The sequence below is a fragment of the Natator depressus genome, chromosome 22 (assembly GCF_965152275.1).
Source record: "Natator depressus isolate rNatDep1 chromosome 22, rNatDep2.hap1, whole genome shotgun sequence".
In the NCBI taxonomy this organism is placed as follows: Eukaryota; Metazoa; Chordata; order Testudines; family Cheloniidae; genus Natator; species Natator depressus.
In genome coordinates, this window is record NC_134255.1 from 17,323,577 (window position 1) to 17,344,950 (window position 21,374).

General features: G+C 46.4%; 2 long non-coding RNA genes across 2 annotated transcripts in view; one reads left to right on the plus strand and one right to left on the minus strand.

The window, feature by feature from the left end:
* LOC141975943 (uncharacterized) overlaps window positions 1–4,485 on the plus strand; it is a 204,099-nt gene extending 199,614 nt beyond the window's left edge. The window contains exon 5 of the long non-coding RNA XR_012636031.1: window positions 4,263–4,485. This is a non-coding gene — a long non-coding RNA (uncharacterized LOC141975943). The remainder of the gene's footprint in view (window positions 1–4,262) is intronic.
* The window catches only part of LOC141975942 (uncharacterized), a 300,224-nt gene that overhangs the window by 182,199 nt on the left and 96,651 nt on the right, over window positions 1–21,374 (minus strand). Inside the window, exon 3 of the long non-coding RNA XR_012636030.1 lies at window positions 10,110–10,237. This is a non-coding gene — a long non-coding RNA (uncharacterized LOC141975942). The remainder of the gene's footprint in view (window positions 1–10,109; window positions 10,238–21,374) is intronic.

Genomic DNA, 21,374 nt, shown 5'->3' on the forward strand with positions numbered 1-21,374 from the left:
GCTTCACACTGGGTTGCAATCAAAGTGCTCACTAAACAAAAATGGCCATTTGATACTAACATATAGTTCCAGTTTATATCTAATTTAGCACAAGTCTGTATATGTCTACAAAATGAAAAGTGGTGGTACTGGTGGTGGTAATGCTAACAACATGTATTGGGAATTTTACCTCTACAGGGAACCTCATAGGTGCTGAAGCTAAGGATGCTGGGAGTGCTGCAGAACCCCCTGGCTTGAAGTGGTTTCCATCATATGCAGGGTTTACAGTTTGGCTCAATGGCTCTCAGCACCCCCACTATACAGATTGTTCCAGCCCCCCTGCAGGGAAGTTGCAGTACATGAAGACATGGAAGATGCAAGCCCCTTGAGGCTTACATCAAAGAGAAAAAGATTCTCCGCAAACTTTGAAAAATGCGTCATTTGTCAAGAAAAATCAAAAGAATGCCAAACTGTCTAAAGCCACCAGTACTGGACAGAAGTCTGTAATGTTGGCAGCAGAAGCTAGGAGAGATGAATTGTATTGGTAGCTACTGAATGCGTTTTCACAGGGGTTGCTTTCAGAAATACACTAGTAAGTTGAATTTGGCACATGTCAGAGTTGGATTGAACCCAGGGAAAAAAAGAGACAATCTGATCAGATCATCATGTTCATCTGCTTCTCTAGGCACCAGAGCAAGGCTGTCCTCCAGCAACTTGCCCTGTTGCATTGTTGGCCTAAGAAAAACATGCAAGAAAGACAAGAAATTCATAAAAGAGAAACATTTGAGAAGGCAGCCAATCTAAGGGAGGCAGCACATCAAAGGGGAGATGATGACACATTGCATAGAAGATCTGTGGAAAACTTGGTTGCTAAGGATGCAGTTTATCACTCAACACGCCTTTCTTCCTCCTTGGTAAAATGAATCTTAAAGCAAAACCATCTAGTTATATTGCAGCAGCAACAGACATCTTATGACATTGCATTTTATCAGCTGATTGAAGAGACAGATAACGATCCTATATGTACAACAAGAAGGCTCTTCTCCTGTCCAAGCTACAAAGATATAACGCCCTCCTTCTCTCAGATGTAGAAACAGCAAGCTATTCCAGTAGCAAATCACAGGCAACCTTAGAAAACACTATGGTTCTGCAATTTCATTCCACACACAGCAAGGACAAGGTAAGTCTACCATTGTTCTGTGCAGCTCAGTAACATTAGCTGATGCTATCCAAGCTGCTATCATCTGAAGCTGGAACTTAAGTCATCCAAATGTTTTGTGGATGGTCTTCTGGTGAGTGAGCCCGATGAACAAGTTTTCAAATGAACAAGTGGTTTCGTATAATGCCACTTCAATCCTTCAGTCTGAAATAGCCATCATGAAAGCCTCAGAATATTACCCAAAACCGGGCGATTGTAGTTTATACAGGCTGGCTATTTTTGTGCCCCAATTGGTGCAGGAGTTTATCCTTTGGGTGACAGATAAAGAGGCACATAATTTAGTCAGCAGTGAGTATCATCCTTCAGAAGACATTCAAAGAAGGTGCCCCTCAATTGTGGAGTTCCTAGTATTTAACAGTTCCAAAATTATCACACTACTGCACACAAGCCTTGCTCTGCAACTGTACCATGAATTTGGCTCTTGCTAATTAATTGGCATACTACACCTTCATGGATTCTGCATCAATTATGAGGAACTGAGGCAGTTTTTCACTAGTGCTGTAAAAACGGAAGCAGAAAGACTCCAGGGGTGTGTGTTCATTCCAAATGGAATTGTACCACTTGATGCTCGTGGAATTCTCATCCACGAAGGAGATAACAATATAGACATCAACGTAGAGACCACAGATGGAAAGAATACCTTCCATTCAATGACCAGAGTGGTATTTCAAGAACGGTCTGCAGATATTTCTTGCGATGCTGGATTAACACTGAAGCATGGGAAAGAAAAGTCACTTACTCTCCCCAGGGTAATCAGAGTCACTGATGCAGCGTGCAGCATTTGAAAAACCTAGAACACATCCAGAACTGACTCACCCACAAAAAGTCCACGAAAAAGGACTTGAGAAAAAATCAACCGTGTCTGTAGTCAGACTTATCTTTGCAGCCCTGAACTGTGCGCCTACCGAGGTAATGAAGCCTGTGGTAACCCACGCACTCTCAGAGATCGTAATGATGAACACACTGATGATAATGATGTTGACTCAAAATGTCACCAGCACTATTATATTTCAATGATGCCTGTACAAAGTTATTAGCAGCTTTTATTTCACCCTGTAGATTGTTGTTGTGGTGCTTTGAGGTCACGGTAAAATCCAGTGTTATGTCTTGAAATAACACAGAGAGTTATTAAAACTAACAGAAACAAATGCAAATATATTTCAAAGTGGTCATTTTAATGTGCTGCCGTCGTCGTTGTTTATCCCCCTTTCTATGGTAATGGCACTACTTGACAGCTCCACATCATACCTCATCTCAAAGCAGACATAAGCAGCTTTCAAATGAGGTGAGTGTATGTAGAGAGGGTACATTAAGTCGACAAATCGGTGGTGCCTGCTACTCGCCTAATGTAGTGGAGGAAGTGTAGCAGACAGACAGACAGACAAATGATTGAAGGCTTTCAGCTACGTCAGTGGGGAAAATATTCTTCACTCTCTGCTTGTAAGACGGTGTTGCAGCGTGTGCTTCCCTCGTGACATCACTAATTTGTGGAGTGCATCGTCTGTAGATCGGCTGCTTAACGGTGCCCGGTCAGCACAAGAGCGTCTTTTCGTTAACAATAAGAACTCATTCGTGCAGCAGGAACCCACAGCGGACTGTGGAGCAGCAGCATGTGTTCTCTGTTGTGCCTGCTCCTCACAGGGGTGAGTATGGCGAGACGCAGCACGGAGCTCTGATGCTCTGGGCTGATTCCTCAATGCCTGACTGTGAGCACAACTCTGCCAGATTCCGCAGAAGCACCTGGTGGTTTTGTAACACGTGTTTCACTTTGTTGCAACACCTAAACTCTGCTCTCTACCTTGCTCCACCTTTTGCCTGTAAGCAACGGTGAGCATCACAGAAATGTTTATTTCTTTTTGCACCCTCCCCAGTGACTCTCCATGACCATGTGACAGGGAGACGCATATGCCATGCAGTTCTCCCCAGGAGTGGGCTGGAGGTATCAGACGTTCTTCTCAGCTCTGCTCTAGCCTTGGAGACTGCTTCCCATTCCCCTCTGTAGGAAATCGTCTTGCATTTGCTTAGTTAAAAAGGCAACTTCCCATCAGGGAATTCCTTTGGATTGTGTTGCCCTTTCCACATGCAGTGGATAAACATTTCAGGCAGGGTTCAGGAAAGATCTCTCCGAAGAGCTGCGATTAAAGCATAACCTTTTCCAGGGCACCTGTTAAGTCCTTGCATCCTAGAGGCTGGCTTTTTAAAGTGCAGAGGGTAGGTTTAGAGGCTTGGGAAGGGATCGACAGGACAGGCTCTTTTCAGTCTCACTGCCTTGGGCCAAATACTGCAAAGCAGAAGCAACTCTGAGGAGCATTGCTCATCTTTGCTATTTATAAACCCAGGACACACAGTGTGTCAACATTTCATAATTCAATATTTATGAAGTCCTGGCTTGCGCCTGCCATGAAATGTGACAGTGCGTGTCCTAAGTGCACCACGGCAAAGGAATACACACCTCTGCTCAGGATATTCCTCCGCAGCTGTATGGCATGGCCCCTCCCAGTCCAGAAAGCATTTTTGCAAAGCTCTCAGAGGCAGGTTGGTGTTATTATCCATATTCTTCAAATGGAGAATCTCAGGCACAGGTAAGGGAAAGGACTTGCCTGAAGCCACAGAGCAAGACAGAGCCTAGGAATCCTGGCTCCCAGTCCACTGATCTAACCTCTAGACTATGCTCCCCTCCCAAAAATCAATGGTAATCAGCAGACTACTAGAGATTATCAGACTCTGGATGGTTTGTGGTACAGACTCAGATCCCTGAACTTTGCAGGAATGCAGACAGTGGCTGTCCCACCAACCTACCCTGTGTGCAGGCTCACAGAACCAAGATGCAGGTGGGGGAACACGTCTGAGCTTTGAAAACACATCAGTCAGTCACTGTCACGAGGCAATGAGAGGTATTCTAAGGGTGCACACACCAGGCAAATTGCACACTACTCTGAGCCCTAGGATCACACTGCAGAGGCCACGAGAACTAAAGAGCTAATCCATCGCATTAACTCTAAATGTTATTACTGCAATTTTCCCTGTGCATTTCAAACACCTCTTTGCCTGTCTCTCTCCCCAGAGTGGACATAGCTTGCTGTGCACCAGGAAGCAGCAAACGGAAAAGTTCACATGGAGGAAAACAAAACGGTAATGACAACAACAGCAAAGCACAACACAAAGAAGATGCCCCTTTGCTGCTCTGTCCTCTGCAGAGCTAACTGCAGCGGTGCTTTGACGTACGCGGGTCGCTCGGTGAGCCTCAACAGGTGGCTCAGCGTGTGACAAAGGAGGAAGGCGGGTGTGGAAGTGAAGGAAGAAGGGGAAAAAGGAGCCTGCAAGAGGCTGATGGGGAGGCGCAGGCTAGGAGTTTAATTTGAGCCACCGGGGGAAAGCGTGGGTGTGTCCCGTACACTGGAGACAACCCGTTAACTACAGTCCTTGCACAGCTCCCTCTCCGCAGCGTCACACGCGCTGCTTGTCCTGCTGCCGGCACGCTCCGTTCTGCTGCTCTGCAGCCACGCCTGGCTCCCTTATGCCGGGCAGAGTGCTGTGAAGCAGCCGGGGCCGTGGGAAGAATTACACAGAGGAGGCAGCCTCTGCTTCGCAAAAGCTACTATGAATTAAAATGGCCGCCTTTATAGAATTGCTGCTGGCACCTACCCACACGTCCTTGCTCTAGTGAGAAGTTGTGGGTGACTCCCAGGCACCATGGCCACCTGGCGTCACAGAAGACAACATGGTCTATAACTAGAGTGACCAGCTGCCCCTCAACCTCCTGTCATCACTCCTGCAGCCGGCCTCACACTGAGATGGCAAATTTTATCTGAATTCAGACTAAATTCTGTCCTTGGACACTTGGGGAATTGACTTTGAACTGCAAACCTAAAACTGAGTGTGTTAATTACCCTGGCGCTTAGTCCGGCTCAGGTGTGGACAACTGGTCACCTCTCCCGCTTGCCTCTCCCTTGTCCTGTCTTGTCTCTAGCGGCCCATGAGAACCACAGCCTCATGACCCTAAATCTAGGGGTCTGGAACATATCACCTCCAGGACATGGGTTCAAATCCAGTGCAGGGTGGAAGCAGCCCAAAGCAGTTACCACCAGATGGCTATTCGCGGACCCCTACTTGAATGCGTTTGGGAAGTGTCAGCCCCAGTCCCACAAGATGTGGGTTCTGAATGGCCTCAGAGGCAACAGCATGAAGAGGCCAGAGACTGACCTCCCCTCTCAGCCCTAGGCCTTCTCTGGACAAGGGACATCCACACCCGTGTAAATCTCTAGTGTAGACAAGTTGCACCAATGCAAGCCCCGTCTAAACATCACACCATGCGTCTACACTGGAGATGTTTAGCTACACTGCAAAACAACTTCCCCCCCCCCAGCATATATGCATAGTCCCTCTGGGGTGGCTTTGGGGCACACTGGCAGGAGATGGCGTTTGTGGGGAGCCTGCATACCCCAACGCATGCAGATATATTCGCCATTCAGTGTGACGGAAGGGGGATGCGCATGCTGCATCAGATGAAATTCCAGCCGAGTCTCTCCCAGGCACCATCTTGTGTGCTCCATGAGCCTGCTTTGATATCTGTGCTGAAGGTGCGTGCAACTGGTGCCCCTCTGCTGATTGTGGGTATTGTTTACTTTCCGCTTGGCATGGGGACAATACAGCTAGCATTAATGTGCAGCCAAGTGCAACAAAGAGGAGTTTAAAGCAAAATGGGTAACACTTCAATGGGGCTTATTACCCCAACCTTATTTCACAGTGTAATAAGTCAGTCTCAGGTGCCAGTCACCACCCTATGGTGAGCCGTCTTCTCTCCCAGCACCCCCCGGTGAGCAGCCAAGGCCTCTAGGAACTGAACCTCTGGTTGGCAAGCTGCCAGTCTGCAGCCAGCTTGCTGCTCTCTGTGTATTTGGTTTCCAATGTTACCTTTTCATCCCCCTCTCCTGCTTCCCAGACAAAGAGCAAAGGGCACCAAGGAGAGGCAGTGTTTGCTCTGACCTCCTGGATGGCCTAAAATTAGAGCCCATTTTCTGGGTGCTGCTGAGTGAGCCTGTCAGATAAACAGACCAAATGCATTTGTTAGCAAAAGCCTGGCTAGAGCTGTCGTTAAAAGGTTTCAAAAATAACCCCCCAAAGCAGCTCTGACTCAAGCAGTCTAACTCAGGCTGAGAATTGATCCTCCTCCGACTGTTGTTTCATGGTGTTAAAAGCAAGATTGATTGTAAATTTATGTTGTAAAAGTGCATCATTATTTGGGCACATTAATGCAGCACTTTTCTGTGCAAATTGATGTTATTTTTATGATGTTGTTTATGGGCCTGAATAATCAGATTGATTCTTAATTTCAAAGGCTCTGTAGCTGAGCATGAGAAGAGACTCACAAACTAGGCTGTGTTTCAATATCTCCATGCACTATAGAACTAGGGAAGAGCCAAACATGGATCCAGATGTCATCCTTGAGGGTATGAGCAAACCTCTAACTAATGGGGAATGGGAAGTAATTTCCCTGGGGCTGGAATATCCCACAACTGCCTACTACAGGGTTCCTTGCACCTTCATTCAATGCAGCGGATAGTGACCACTGTCATCGGGGACAGACTGCTGGACCAGATGGACCCTGCTGTCCCTCTGGCAATTCTTCTATTCTTATTAGATTTGGAGGTGGGGTTTGATTTAAGCCCATCTCTGGGGCAGGTCTAAGTAAATGTGCCTTGAATAATGGACCAGACCTGGACTTTACCCTCAAATTAAACCCAAATTCTGAATCTTTTAACAAAAACAGGTCTGGGCAATGTTTGTATTTGCTTGTAACATGTTGATGCTGCCTAGGGATTGAGACACAGTGGCCCTAGGTGTGAATCACCACTGGTGAGAGTTTTGTGAAATAAAACCCCAGCCAGCCCTAACAGACTGGGCTGTGAATCCCAGTCCAACATCCCTGTGCTATCCGGGGTTGCTTCAGTGCGAATGCGCGTGCAGGGCAGGATGAGCTACACGGCAATACCCGAGCAGAGCTCTGTGCAGAACAGCTTCAGCTCCTTTTGTGCGCATGCTGCGAAATGCAGCTGTCCGAGGCCTGCATTTAACGATGCACCAGCACGGCCTGTCAGAGTGAGTCAGAGCAATGGCAATGAGTGGACGGCCTCAGCTATTGCGATAACAGAAGCGGTTGCCATGGCAAACCTGTTGCTCACGGCCAAAATACAGATGTTCAGAGCGTGCTAGTTGCCAAGCAGTTGGTAAGTGCTGTTTGCAGGGATGATTGGCTCCTCCTCCCACTGCTGGTGCAGGGTTTCTGGCTGCATCTGCAAGGAGCTGGGGAATCAATCAGGAGTCCAGTTCTGAGCACTTCCCAAAATGAAGTAGAGGAAGAGAGAACCCAGCAAGAGGATGAGATCAGCCCTCCTCCCTAGGACGTGCCCGAAGTCTGGAGTTAGTCAGGGCCAGATTCTGATTTCAGTGGGGCTGCTCACAGGGCAAGACAGCACTTAGCATGCAGACTGGTATCAGAATCTAGCCCTTGAAGTTGGGGGCGAGGAGAGCATTTGCTTCTCCTCTTCCTCCTCCTCCCTTCTGCTTCTCAGTGGCTATTGCTGCCGTGGGCAGGCCAAGCTAAGGACGTGGAATCAGCCCCGGTCAGGAAGGCAGTGAGGCCTCTCCCCGAAGGAGGTTCCACAGTTCTGGCTCCAGAGAAATCTCCATCCCCTGCTTTCACAAGCATGGCCCTCGACCATACCCAATCCACAAGTACACAAGGATGGTGCAGGGATTAGGGACCTGGGAGGCCTGGGGTCAAATCCCTGCTCTGCCACAGGCCTCCGGTGTGACCGTGGGCAAATCACTGAGCCTCGCTGTGCCTCGGCTCTCCGTGCAGTGGGGATAACAGCGCTGCCACTACTCACAAGGCTGCGAGGACGATAAACACATTACAGATCATGAGACGCTCAGTTAATAAGGGGATGGGGCCCACTTAGGTAGCCTGTAATGATACGGAAGGCCTTAACGATGATTTTGAAATCAACCTCTGATTCCACAAGGAGCCAATGGAGGGAGCAGGGCACTGGAGTGATGTGCTCTTGGTGGACAGCATCACTCAGCCATTGGACCAGCTGAATCCTTGTCTGTACCTTCGTTCCCACCCTGCGTGCTGTGAGCAGCAGTAATCCAACTGGCCAGGCCTGGATCACCCTGGTTCCCCTTCAGTTGCTCCCTGCAGTTGGTGTGGGAGACTTAGCTGGGCCACAGGCGTGAGTGAGCAGGAACAGCGGGGGAAGATGCTGGGTCTAGAGCAGCGAATGAAAGTTCGTGGAAACAAGGTGTTTATCAGTATTGTAATGATCTTGCATTTACAGAACACAGTCCATTCTAATTGTGCATGCACACGTGTGTGTGTGTGTGTGTGTGTGTGTGTTAGAGATCAAAAAGACAACTATCCCCAATGGTACATTTTGCTCGAGACACACAATGGACTAAAACCTCCACTGCTGAAAACAGGCCTGGCTCCAGTGAAGTGATTGGTGTTACGCTGATTGACACCAGCTGAGGATCTGGCCCACCACTTCCAAAGTCACAACCTGTAAATATTCTCCATTGTTCACATAGGCCCCAGCATTTCTATGAAAGTTCTTGCCAGTGGACTCCCTAGAACAGTTGCAAAAAGTGACCTCAAAAGGGGAAGGGACGCAGCCCAAGCAAATCTGTTAAAGTGTGAACGAATGTTCCTGGAAACCATTTGCCTCGCCCTGTTTTATTTGACACTGCTCGGAGACCCTGAGATGAAAGGTCAGAGGGCCACTAGCAGCATATTGCTGCAACACACGTGCTTACTTTAATTGATTTTTAGTTGCAGAACTGACTGCCATGAATAATTAATTGCCATCCAATCTGATCCCAGATCTCCTCGCTGGGGGTCTGTTCCCCTTCCTTTCCCATTTCTTTCTTTCCCCACTCATCCTTCTTGCAAAGATATGACAGAGGGTGAGAAGTGCTTCCCTGTCTAAAGAACTTTTACCAGGCCATTTAAATCATTCTAATTACTTGAGAAACACACCATTAACTTTTCCAATGAGGTCTGCCGAGGGGAAAGGGAAATCTATGTATTATATATATCTACTGTATTTTATGCGGCCTATAGGAATAATACGGAGGAATAAGACAAGGGCAGAGAGAAAATAAACAGGCAATGTAATGTCCTGACATTAGGAATTCAGAATTCATTAGAAAAGCATTGATTGCCGTGGACTGATTTAGCACATAGTTTGATTGTCAGGCATACAGTAGAGCCAGCAAAAATGCCTTGCAATTCAGAATTACTTTGAAATGGGGGTAGAAGTACTACAAGGACATATTCCAAATGTTTGACTCACCAGAGCAGGTACAGCACATTGCATGCTCTCACAGCAGTGAGCAAGAGTTTATTACCGAGGACCAGCCAGTTTCTAGTCTTCATCCAGGCCTTACTTTTTTGTTTAGTTTTAAACCTTCTGCTAGATCTCTTTAATTGCACCTGGGGCCTGTGCTTCAGTGGTGCTGAGCACTTGCAACTCGCATTGACTTCAGCTGGCATCCTGGGTGCTCAGCACCTCTGAACAATCATACTTGAGCTGTTGAGGCCCTATCCAGCTCCCGCAGAGGCAAATGGAACTCCTCCCACAATGAGCCTACTGGGTCTAAGCTGGAGGTTCGGACTCGAGGCAGTCAGAAATTTCCAATGGAACGTTTTTCCCATCCAAAAATGCTGATTCATCAAAAGCTAAATGTTTCACAGGAAATGTGACAATTTCAACAAAGTTTCATTTTGAAAGAAAAATTGAAAAAAGGATTTCAGTGTCTGAATGGAATGTTCCAATTTTCTGTTTTGGAACAACTTTTCCTTTCAGTTTTTATTATATAATATCACAGAATAGTAGAAGAGTTGCCTGACCTGTACAATGCCCCACCATGTCTGGGTGTGGCTTAGCAGCCTCTCCTCTTCTCACGGTCCCTGCGACTCTCACTCTGGTCCCACGGTAGCCTGAGCTCCAGCCAGGTCACTTGAAAGTCTCTCTCCTCCTAAGGTAACAAAAGTACAACTCAGAGTCCAAAAACGTCCCAACACCAAAGATCCTTCTGCTCCCTCTTGGGCTGTCCCTTGATCCATCATCAGCCCCACTCTGGGCTCAGTTCTTACACTGGGTGTGGGTGCCCCTTCCTCAGGGTTGGGAGGGGAAGCCAGGTCCAGGCTCTGTTCTAGGTTCCAGCCATGGGCCCTGTATTGAGCAGCTAGATTTGCTCCTTCAGAGATGGTGCTGTTTCCCTGGGCCAGTTCCTATCTCTGAGCCCCTTGCACTGCATCTCTGCAACCTGTGCTTAACACAGCCTCTCCTCTGGTTCTCAGGGCTCTGGCTTTGCCCTTGGTCCTCCAAACTCCTTTCTCTGCTGGAATATCAACCCCTCTGGACTGCCTCTCTGTGCCTTGCCCCCTTGCCAGGGCTCACTACAGAAATTAATTCCGTCCCTGGGGCCTTCTTCAGTCTGCCTTTCCCAGGCCATTCCCCTTTTCACTCCGGGTTTCCTCTGTCCTGGCTCCCTGTCCTGGACCCCCTCTGTAGATTTCCCTTCCTTCTTTTATGAAGAAGCCAGAGTTTCCCCAGCACCAGCTGAGCCTAATAACAAATCAAACCCGACACACCCTCCAGATGCAGCTAAGCGAGCTAACTGGACTCCCAAATGCCTGTTAATGTTCACCTGTGCGAGGCAGACACCCCCTTGCTATAACATAATTATAATTAATAATTAATGTAGCATAGGCAAAATTAGAACAAAACTTTTAGATTAAGTAGAAACATTTTTTCTTGCATTTTGTTTCATGGAAAATTTTGAATTTTTTTGTTCTCATTCTGTTTCAGAATGGATTTTTTTTTTAAAATCACAGATTTTCCTTCACCCCACCTCAGAAACTAGAACGAGGGACCATTCAATGAAACTGAAAAACAGCTCTTTGGAAACTGGTAAAAGAAGAGTACTTCTGCACAGCAGCTCAGTGAGCTCATGGAACTCATCACCCCAAGAGATCATTGGGACCGAGAGGTTAGCAGCATTCAGAAAAAGAAACCGATTTTATGTGGATGAAGAGAGGATCCAGCATTACAATAGAAAGAGTTAAAAACTATCCAGGAAGGGCTGTACCCCCTCCTGCAGCAGGAAAAACCTCTTACTAACGGGGGTTAGGAAAGGATTGTCCTTGGAGGCAATTTATTCTGTAACTTCCCAGCATAGGGTTTCCACTGAAGTAGCTGGTACTGGTCACTGTCAGACACAGAGTACTGGGCTAGATGGTACTTTGCTCTGATCGGGCCTGGCAAAACCCATCAGTATTATTATTATTATTCATTTGCATTACCATAGTGTATATCCATGAGCTGCAGTCCTGGATCAGGGCCCCATTGTGCTAGGTGTTGTATAAACAGATGGGAAGAAAAGGTTGGTCCCTGCCCTGAAGTGCCTACAATTTAAATAGACCAGATGGACCCAGAGTGGGAGAAGGGGAAGGACATGCAAGCAGAGTGAAATGTGATGGCCACAAACATCATGCTAGGCCACGTCAACACCTCCACTCATGTTGGCAAAACTTACAGTAGGACCTCAGAGCTACGAGCGCCTCAGGAATGGGGTTGTTCATAACTCTGAAATGTTTGTAACTCTATACAAAACATTATGGTTGGTCTTTCAAAAGTTTAGAACTGAACATTGACTTAATACAGCTTTGAAACTTTACTAGACAGAAGAAAAATGCTTCTTTCCCCTTATTTTTTAGTGGGTTTGTACTGTATTCGCTTTTTTTTTTTTTTTTTTTTGCGCAGAGGGGGGCATAGTTGCTGCCTGATTGTGTGCTTCCGGTTCCAAATGAGGTGTGTGGTTGACTGATCTGTTCATAACTCTGAGGTTCTGCTGTATGTTGCTTAGGGCTCTGTGTGTGCACGTGCGGTGAGCAAATGGAACAATATTTAAAGAGCAGAGCATTGCAATTCACTAGATTTCATCTAGCAACTGCCGCATATCTGCCACAGAAAATGTAAAGCCCCCCGAGAGATGGATAAGAAGCAAACTGCCCCTCTGTGGATTATGATGTCCCTTGAATGTCCCCCTAACTCCTGGAGGAGTCTTCAGGCTGCCTCCGTAGCACAGTGGATCAGGACGATAGTGAGAGGAGAATGTCAGCACTGAGAACATGGGAGGGGAGAACACACAAAAGCTTTGAAAGTTGTTCTTACAAACATAATTTATTCAATTACGAAATGATAATCTGCAGCTCTTTTTGGGCTTTTCCAAAGGTTTAGGCTTAAATCACCCAATTAGTCTATCAAAATCTCTGCTAGAGCATCACGTGGCAAAGCTTGCTGTGAGGATGACAGGAACCCTTTGGAGAATGGGAGGGTGGGCTTTGGAACTTTAATAGTGGTGCACAAAACTATCCCTCTCTACTCGGTTCAGCTCCTTGGGATGGGGGAGCAAAAGAGTTCAGGGCCAGATTTGCAAGTGCTCAGCACCAAATATGCACCCAAGACATTGAGCTCCTTTGAAAACCTGGCCCCAGTTTTGGTTGCTGAGCTCTTTTGAAAAATCTGGCCTACTGCAACTCTGAAGCCAGGGCCAGTGCAGGCAGATATAATGAAGACTCCCCACACACTCTCTCCAATGCACCCGCCCAGCCCTAAATATCATGATTATATATTCTTTCTAGTGTGGTACCCCCCAATCAGGGATCCAGACCCCATTGTGCTAAGCGCTGTACAAGCAAACACTAAGAAAGTCCTTGCCCCAGGGCACTTGGGATGTTGCCTCTAGAGACAACAGGTGAATAAACTGACATACTGGGACAGAGAGAGGAGGGGGAGAGAAGACACAAGGAGAGACAGTGACTTTTGCATCCATTCGCCATCACAGTGAGGTCACTCGTCACAGCTGCTTGCCTAACCTGCACCATCCCTTGCTATTCCAGCTTGGAAAAGAGACCTTTGTTCTGGCCAAAGCACCCCTGGCTGTTTCCTTCACAAGTATCTGCCTGCCTCACATATATCTGTCCTGTGCTATGCCAGTCCTGCATCGCCATGGATCTGTGCTGTTTCTTGCCGCTTCAGTCCTGATCTGCCAAACACACACAATGCACCTCAAAACCTCCCCCCTCTCCTTATAGAAACCCCATTATTATGGCAGGACACAAAGCTGCTTCTCATCTGCCCCGGAAGGACTGGAAATTGCAGTGAGTCTTGTGGACTGAGCTCTCCTTTAAACTCTCCTTAAAGCTTCAGCATTAGCCTATGAGATGTGGAAGGCAGCAATACTTACACAGCGTGTGCTGTCAATGATGCCAATATCTTTAGTTAAACAGTAAAAAGTTTACTACCCAATGCATCAATTCACGACACACAGAGAGGCCTGAGACTGCTCATTCTATCCAATTTCACTGGCACGCCAGTTCAGAGTTCATTTATCCATGTTTGCAGAAGCTCTGGCCAACCTCACTGTCCCCTTGCTCTTCTAGATAAAGATGTCAGGCTATGGCCCTAGCTCATGTAGACTGACCTGGCTCCACTGTCTCTGAGGAAGTTATACTGACTTACACCAGCTGTGGATCTGGCCTCTCATTCCCAGCTCCGAGCTGGGTTTCCTCTGAGCTCTGTGTGATACTATCTCTCCAGCTCTGTGGGAAGCTGACAGCTCCATGAAAGTGTGATGGTTCCTCACTCCTATGGAGCATTCTCATTAAAATCTCATTTCCAAATCAGATTGTATGAGGGTTGCATGATCTCTTCCTCCCCATAGGGGTGCGAAGGCATCTGTGGCTGGATTTACCTCCTCTCTTCCTCCTCCTCTAATGCATTCTTGCTTTAATTTCCTCTGCACAAGGGACTGATTGAAAATGCCTTGTGATGGGGTTTGGACTCACCACCGCAGCACCTCCCGCTGGCACATCTGGGAATTAGCTCTGTCCTCAGCGGCATCCTCTGCAGGACACTCTGCAGCCACTTCAGGACACTGTCCTCCAGCAGCGCCCACCACTCTGGTCTCACCCCCTTCCTGGGGGGGTGGGGTTAGCAGCAGTCTTCCAATTTGCCTCTTCCGTGATGGCCAATGGCCAACCACAACCCCCAAAGTCTAGCCTCTCTGCTCAAGGGCTGGTTGCAGTCTGTCACAGCCACTCCTCCACGGCCAGGTGCAGTAAAAGAGGGGGACCCAGGCCCACCCATTGCTCTGGGTCCCAACCCAGGGACCCTCTAGTAGCAGCCCTCTCCGCCCTCCTTCTCTCCCCTTGTCTGTCCATCCTCCCTGGGTCACTTCCCCTCTGACCCCTTGCACCCTCTCGGCCCTTCTGGTCAGGGCCCGCAGTCTGACAGGTATTGAGCTGGAGCTCGCCTCTGCTCCCCCCAGCCTGCGCTGCGCTGTCCAAGGTGCTAGTCTCCTGAGCTCAGGAGACAGAACTTCCCCTCTGAAGGTCTGGGAGAGACTGACTGCTTTTCTCCTGGACAGCTTTTATATAGGGCCTAGCCTGGCCCCGATTGGCTGCCCTCTACTCAGCACTGATTGGCTCCCCCACAGGTCCTCTCTGATTGGCTGCTGTTCCGCGCAGCCGCTTTGGCCTGTTATAGCCCAATTTTGCTTGGGAGTGGGGCACTGCCCCACCACATGCCTACATTGAAAGAGGCCACCATCAAGGGAAGAACCATTTCTACCAGTCTGATCTGGATTTGAACCAGCGGTCCAAATGCTGACTATGTCTCTCGATGACCAACGCTGCTTGGGAATTTTGACACCCACTTACTAAGTTAACTTCCCTTCAGGAGTTAATATTTCCCCCTTAGTCACATATGATTCCATCTCCCAGGGTGATATTGCTTTGTGGGTAAATCTGGTGGATGGAAAACTTTCCTCCCTTCTTCGCATCCAGTGTTAACATGAGCAGGCTGGGATATGCTAACAAGCATTTTTTATAATACACACACACACACACACACACACACACACCCCATCCAGCTAATTACTCCTCTCCTGCGCTCTGCCTCCCATTGTTAATTAACATGCTTTTTATATCAGTGCATCGCCACGGCTTCAAAAGTGGTTTTCAATCCTCGACTGCAAACCTAAGAGGCATGTCCTGCCTTTTTTCACTTCTGGAACGGAGGTTCAGTCAGCGCAGATAATGAATCTGCGCCAGCCAGCACAGTCGACTGAATTTTATAGGGGATTGTCATGTGACCCAGCCAGTGGAAATGTGAAATAAACCTTTACAGAATAATTAAAGGAGTTTTTTAAAAAAAAAAGTTTTAAATACTTAAACATGAACAGGATGTTAGCAAGGGGCCCAAAACAAAGCCACTGAGCTATCTGGAGGCCACCCAAAGTTGGTGACTCAGGCCCAATTCTAGTCTAAGGCTAGCGGGGTCTGAGTTACCCTGGTGTGACTCTGGAGTGACTCTGCATATGGCAGTGGCGTTATCCTAGTGCAATTCTTGAGTGTGACCTGAGTCAGGCCCAGAGTTGGAACAAACTCTGGACCATTTATACAAATCCCTTTTGATGTGAGGTATTCTAGAAAACCTGTGACTTGGATCAGAATTACCACTATTTGGGCTTTAAAAAACACAAAACTTCTCTGTCACTAGTAGAAATATTCATATTACATTCGCATCTAGTGGACCCAACCAAGATCAGAGCCCCATTGTGCTGGGTGCTGTACAGACACAGAGATGGTCATGGAATCATAGGGTTAGAAGGGACCACACAGGTCATCGAGTCTAACTCCCTGCCAAGATGCAGGATTTGTTGTGTCTAAACCATCAAACTAAATTATCTAGCCTCCTTCTGAAAACCACCAGTGAAGGAGATTCCATGACCCCCCGAGGCATCTGTTCCATTGTCCTACTGTTCTTACAGGTAGGAAGTTTTTCCTGAGATTTAATCTAAATCTGCTGTGCTGTAGTTTGAACCCATTGCCTCTTATCCTGCCCTCTGTGGCAAAAGAGAACAACTTTTCTCCATCTTTTTTAGTCCTTGCTTTGAAGAGTTTACAATCTAAATAGACAAGAGAAATAGTGGGAGAAAGGAAGTGTCACCTCCATTTTACAGCTGAGGAACTCAGACGCAGACAGATTAAATGATTTTCCCCAGGTCACGTGGGAGGTCTGTGGTGGAGCTGGGAATTGAGCCCAGCTGCCCAGGGTCCCATCCCATTGCCCCAAGAACAACTTTCTTCTCTGAAACACTTCTGGGTCAATAAATTCAAATCCTGAATTCAGAATTCTGTGTTTCCCTGTTTTCACTAGCAGTCAAAAGGCTAAATGTGATCCTCAGAAACAACATATTAGAGGACCCCAGAGTATATCTGTTGGGAGAGCTCAACTTGCTAATAAATTACAGAAAATAAATTATAATGAGAGCAAGCCTAATGACTAAAAAGTTAATATTCCAGGAGTTGAAAAGCACAAAAGATCTCAGATTGTAAGATGGCCTGTTGGTTTGCTCGACCTCCATAATCGGGAAAAAGAAAGATCCTTCCAAATGAAGAAAGGGGAGAAGATTTTAGTTCTTTATGGCCAGAGGTTTGGGAGATAAATAATGATGGTGTTTAGTGCTGTAATGCAAGTAGCAAGGCGATTTATGAGTGCTCAATTTAGAACACATGATGGAGAGGTTTGTGTGTGTTTAGCATGCCTATTATTATGTGGTATTATGGGTTCTTCTAGATATATAATCATTGTTTGAAGTGGGGATTACTGGAGTAGTCTATTTTTATAATTGTATTTTTAAATGCCTCAAGAAGTACCTCATGCAAAAAAATAGACACTCCTGTTATTGAATTAGAGTGAAAATCCACATCAATCAAATATGTGTGTGTGTGTGTATTCACACATACATATGCATATGCATTTAGACACACACTTACCCAGTAAAAAAGAGCCCCCATCCCTTGCATTAAGAGCTCATCATCCACCATAAAAGAGACCACTCCAATTAGTCCCCATTCCTTTTGACCATTAGTAAACAGGTTTATTCATTTATGTCATGTTTTCTACTCTGCAATGACAAGTGCCCATCACATGCCCTGGACAAACTTTTAAAAAATATCAGTAAACAGACCTGCTCAACTATCCCAAGATCAAGTCAAATGACCCCACAGCAGCAAATCTGTAGGACCAGACAACTTGCATCCAAGAGTATTAAAAGAATTAGCTGAAGAGCTCTCTGAACCAGTAATGTTGATTTTTAACAAATCTTACATGAGAACATAAGAACGGCCAGACTGGGTTAGCCCAATGGTTCATTTAGTCCAGGAACTGTCTTCTAATTTCATTTTCCACTGAATGCATCCGATGAAGTGAGCTGTCGTCACGAAAGCTTATGCTCAAATAAATGTGTTAGTCTCTAAGGTGCCACAAGTACTCCTTTTCTTTTTGTCTTCTAACAGTGGCCTATGCCAGATGCTTCAGAGGGAATGAACGGTACAGGGCAGTTATGAAGTGATCCATCCCCTGTCATCCAGTCCCAGCTTCTTGGAACAATGGGGACTGGAAAAAAGCCAATGTTATGTCAATATTTTAAAAGGACAAACCTGATGACCTGGAAGACGACAGGCTGATTAGCCTCAGTAAATGTATGACTTTGTGAAGCAAATTAATTAGCCTCCCACAAAATTCCCCCAGGCTCCCTGCCCCCAGCCACACTCACCATCCATGTTCTTGCAGGTGAAGAAGAAGAGATGGTTGTTGCAGCACACTCTAAAGGAAGTGCTAGTTTGGCCCTGTGGAGGGATGGAGTTCCAAAGTCTCTAGGCCCCCTTGAAGAATGCCCTGCCAGTTGCCTTCTCTTTTCCTTCTGCCAAAATCCACCACCACCAGCAAGAGCTTATCAATAAGAAACACATTTACCATCTTCAAGATCTCTCACCAAAGGCCATCCTTACCCTTCACAGCTCTGAAAAATGCACCAAGTCCTTGAGGCCAAGAAACTTGGGCCATTGTGAACCCAAATGGGAACCGAGTTCACAGAGACACCCTGCCAGCTGCCCCTGCTCTTTATCTGAAGGGCATCTAGCTTGGGCACTGTTACTGTTCACAACTGGGGCAGTGTGTCCAAGGAAGAGAGAGGGCCTTTCAGCTAAATATGGCCCACGTCAGTTAGGACTTCATAGACAACACCTTTAAGATACATGAGTGAGTGTGTGTATAGATAGACAGACTCCTTAAAGGTGTTGTTTTTGACCTATAATATTCTAAGTGGCCTAGGAGCGATAGCAATATAGTAGAGAGAGAGAGAGACTATTTCTCCTACCCTGAAAAAAAAGAAACCAAAAAGCAAGACTGAAAGACAATTTTTTCACTTCTTCCTCTTGGTTTCTCTCCACCCCAGTCACACCATGAAGGAGTAGGAGCCTTTTCAAGGTCAAAGCATCAGTTTCCCAGTCAGAGAAACCCTACCGGCAAGCAATTATGTAATTAGTATTAAATGTGTCACTTTTACAATAATTATTTCACTTTAATTATGTAAAAAAATACTCGATTTTTAGAGTGGCATAAAAATGGACTTAGAATATTTTCTTCAATTCCATTTAATTTTTTAAAAAAACAAGTGGGAGAAATGATTGCTCTACACAGTGGGGGGCTGGCAGCACTGGCTACTGCGAGATCTGCTCAGTGAAGCTACAGAGTGTAACTCTGTCAATGCTTCTCAGTCCTGATTGACAGGCCAGCACAGAACCTGCACTGGGACTCCTTCACCCCACAGGTCTGCCCATGGACCCTGCTTTCCCAGACCTAGCCTTCTGAACCAGCTCTGCCAATATACCTCAGTCCTGACTGGCAGCACCCGCTGCTACTCCAGTCCTGTCTCCTCACAGCACCACACTGACATACTGTCTTTCTGCAGTGCCTTCTGCTAGTTCAGCCTGGGCCTTTCTTATGCAGAGTTGATCACTTGAACCAGTCCTTGGGAGATTTTATGATGTGGGCAAATATTCATTAAGGGACGAGACACACAACAATATCCTTTTGCCTCCAAGGGGCCAAGCAAGTTTAATATTCCATTGTGTCAGCTCCCGGGGTTTCAAACCTTCACTCCCAGGTATTACACTGCATTTCACTTGAACCCCATGTGGTTGCCTTGATCTAATAATGCCAGGAGTCCCTGGTAATATTGACTCTGAGATTCAATATATGAGGTCATTGTAAATCATTTATTTCATTTCCTTGGAAAGGTCTTCATCTATGGTGACTAAGAGAGGAAGTAGGTGACATTCAAAAGCAATAATGATAGCCAGAGCAATTATTACAAAGGGTGAAATGATCTTTGCGACAAGTTCTCTTTGTGGGTTAGCACAAGACTGTAGTGGCCTCCTTCCAACAATCCAGCAATTCATGACACACAGAGTCATGAATAACCATTCCCTGCTCTTCCACCATATACACCTGACTGTAACTTTAAAACACTCTAATGAACTGGATAATGTCTGAGATGTGACTGCCCTCCACAGGATAGAATCAGAGCTGCTCAACTGTGGGCCAAAGGCCCCCTATTGCTAACAGAGGTTCCTATTTGGCTCAAGTGATAGGGATCTGTGGCTTCTAGAGCAGAAGGCTATGAGTTCTGGCCCTGTGAAGTTCTGAGACCACACTAAGCAGCATAATACAACTGTTAAATCCTAGAGGCAGCCATGGATTAGTTTAAATTCTTATAGTGATTTAAAAGATTAGTAGCAATGGATAAACTGACCAAAGATTTTGAGTTTGGCTTTGGTTCAGCTCATCAGACAGAAGTTTGGACAAGAAGCACTAGCCAAAGATAGAGCTACTCTCAGCAACCCACAACCTCTGGCTTGGCAAAACGGGGTTGGACATCTTGCAAGGAGAGGATTTTTGTGGGATTCCTGGTTTAAATTGTTTTCTAACTGGTGTTTTTTGGAGTGGACATTAGCCAAGGAAATGCCTTGGGTTTTTAAAGGAAAAAAAACAAAAAATGGAACTAGTCACCATTTTTCACATGTAAAGTGGCCTTTTTTCAAAAACAAAACTTTTCACTAAAATTGACATTGGATTTTTCTGTGTTCACTAAATTTCCCACAATGTTTTACCAACATGTTTATCAGAATTATGACACACATTTTGTTGTTTCCCAAAACTACATTTTCTTACTAAAAAACTAGGTTTTCATCAAATAAAAAAATGGAAAACACTTGGAAAGATTTTGGTAAAAAAAAAAAAAAAAAAAAAAGATACCAAAGGAAATTTCACACAAGTTGGAAAATAGCTCCATGTCAAACCCCACAACTTTGATATTTCTAAATTTCTCATTACATTGCTTTCCTGATTTTTGACCCGCTGGGTCAGAAATTTTTGACTTCGTTTTTCCAAAACTCAAGAAAAGTTTCCAGCCTGAACTGAGTTTCGGACAAAACTTAAGCTTATTCAAACCAGTTTGCCCAGGTCACAACCGCCTAAACTAGCGCAGAGGATTCCCTTGCACTCTCTGCTTTGTGTCTTAGGGCCTGTCAGCACTACCAGAGCAACCGAGTCAAGGGACCCATTAAAACACAGTTAAAATCCGTAACGTGGATTGAACCTGCCTGTGCTGGATTGGATAATGTGGCCAAACCCAAAAGGTGTGGGCCAACAATTTCAGACTCAGTTGCCTCAAGTTAGGCACATAAAGTTCGGTGTACACTGCATTCCCCTCCCGCTCCAGCGGGGTATAAACAGTACTGCAGATGAGGCAGTGCTGAGACAAGGAGGGCACAGAGACACCAGAACCTAGGGTATGTTCCCTACACAGCTCTCTACATGCCCAATCAGGGCCTCCCCCATCTACACTGCTAGAAATAGCAGTGTAGTGTCCCGTTGTCTCCCTGCTGCTGGAGCCTTTCCCCACCACAGGGAAGGACTGCAGCACGGAAAGGCTCTGGCTGTGGGGAGCTTCCAGGGCCTGTCACTGTTGCACGTAGTTACACTGCAGTGCAGACGCAGCCTGCTATTCACTGCAGCTACACGTACCTTGCACACAGCCACCAGTGTAGACAAGACCTAAATAACTGGCCTGATTTTCAGAGATGCTGAACTCCCCCCTCCCCACCCCCACTCTCCAGCTCCTCTTGACTTTTACTTGGATGCCCAACTTTAGGCACCCAAGTCTGAAAACATTGGCCATAAGTGGCTTTGCTCCC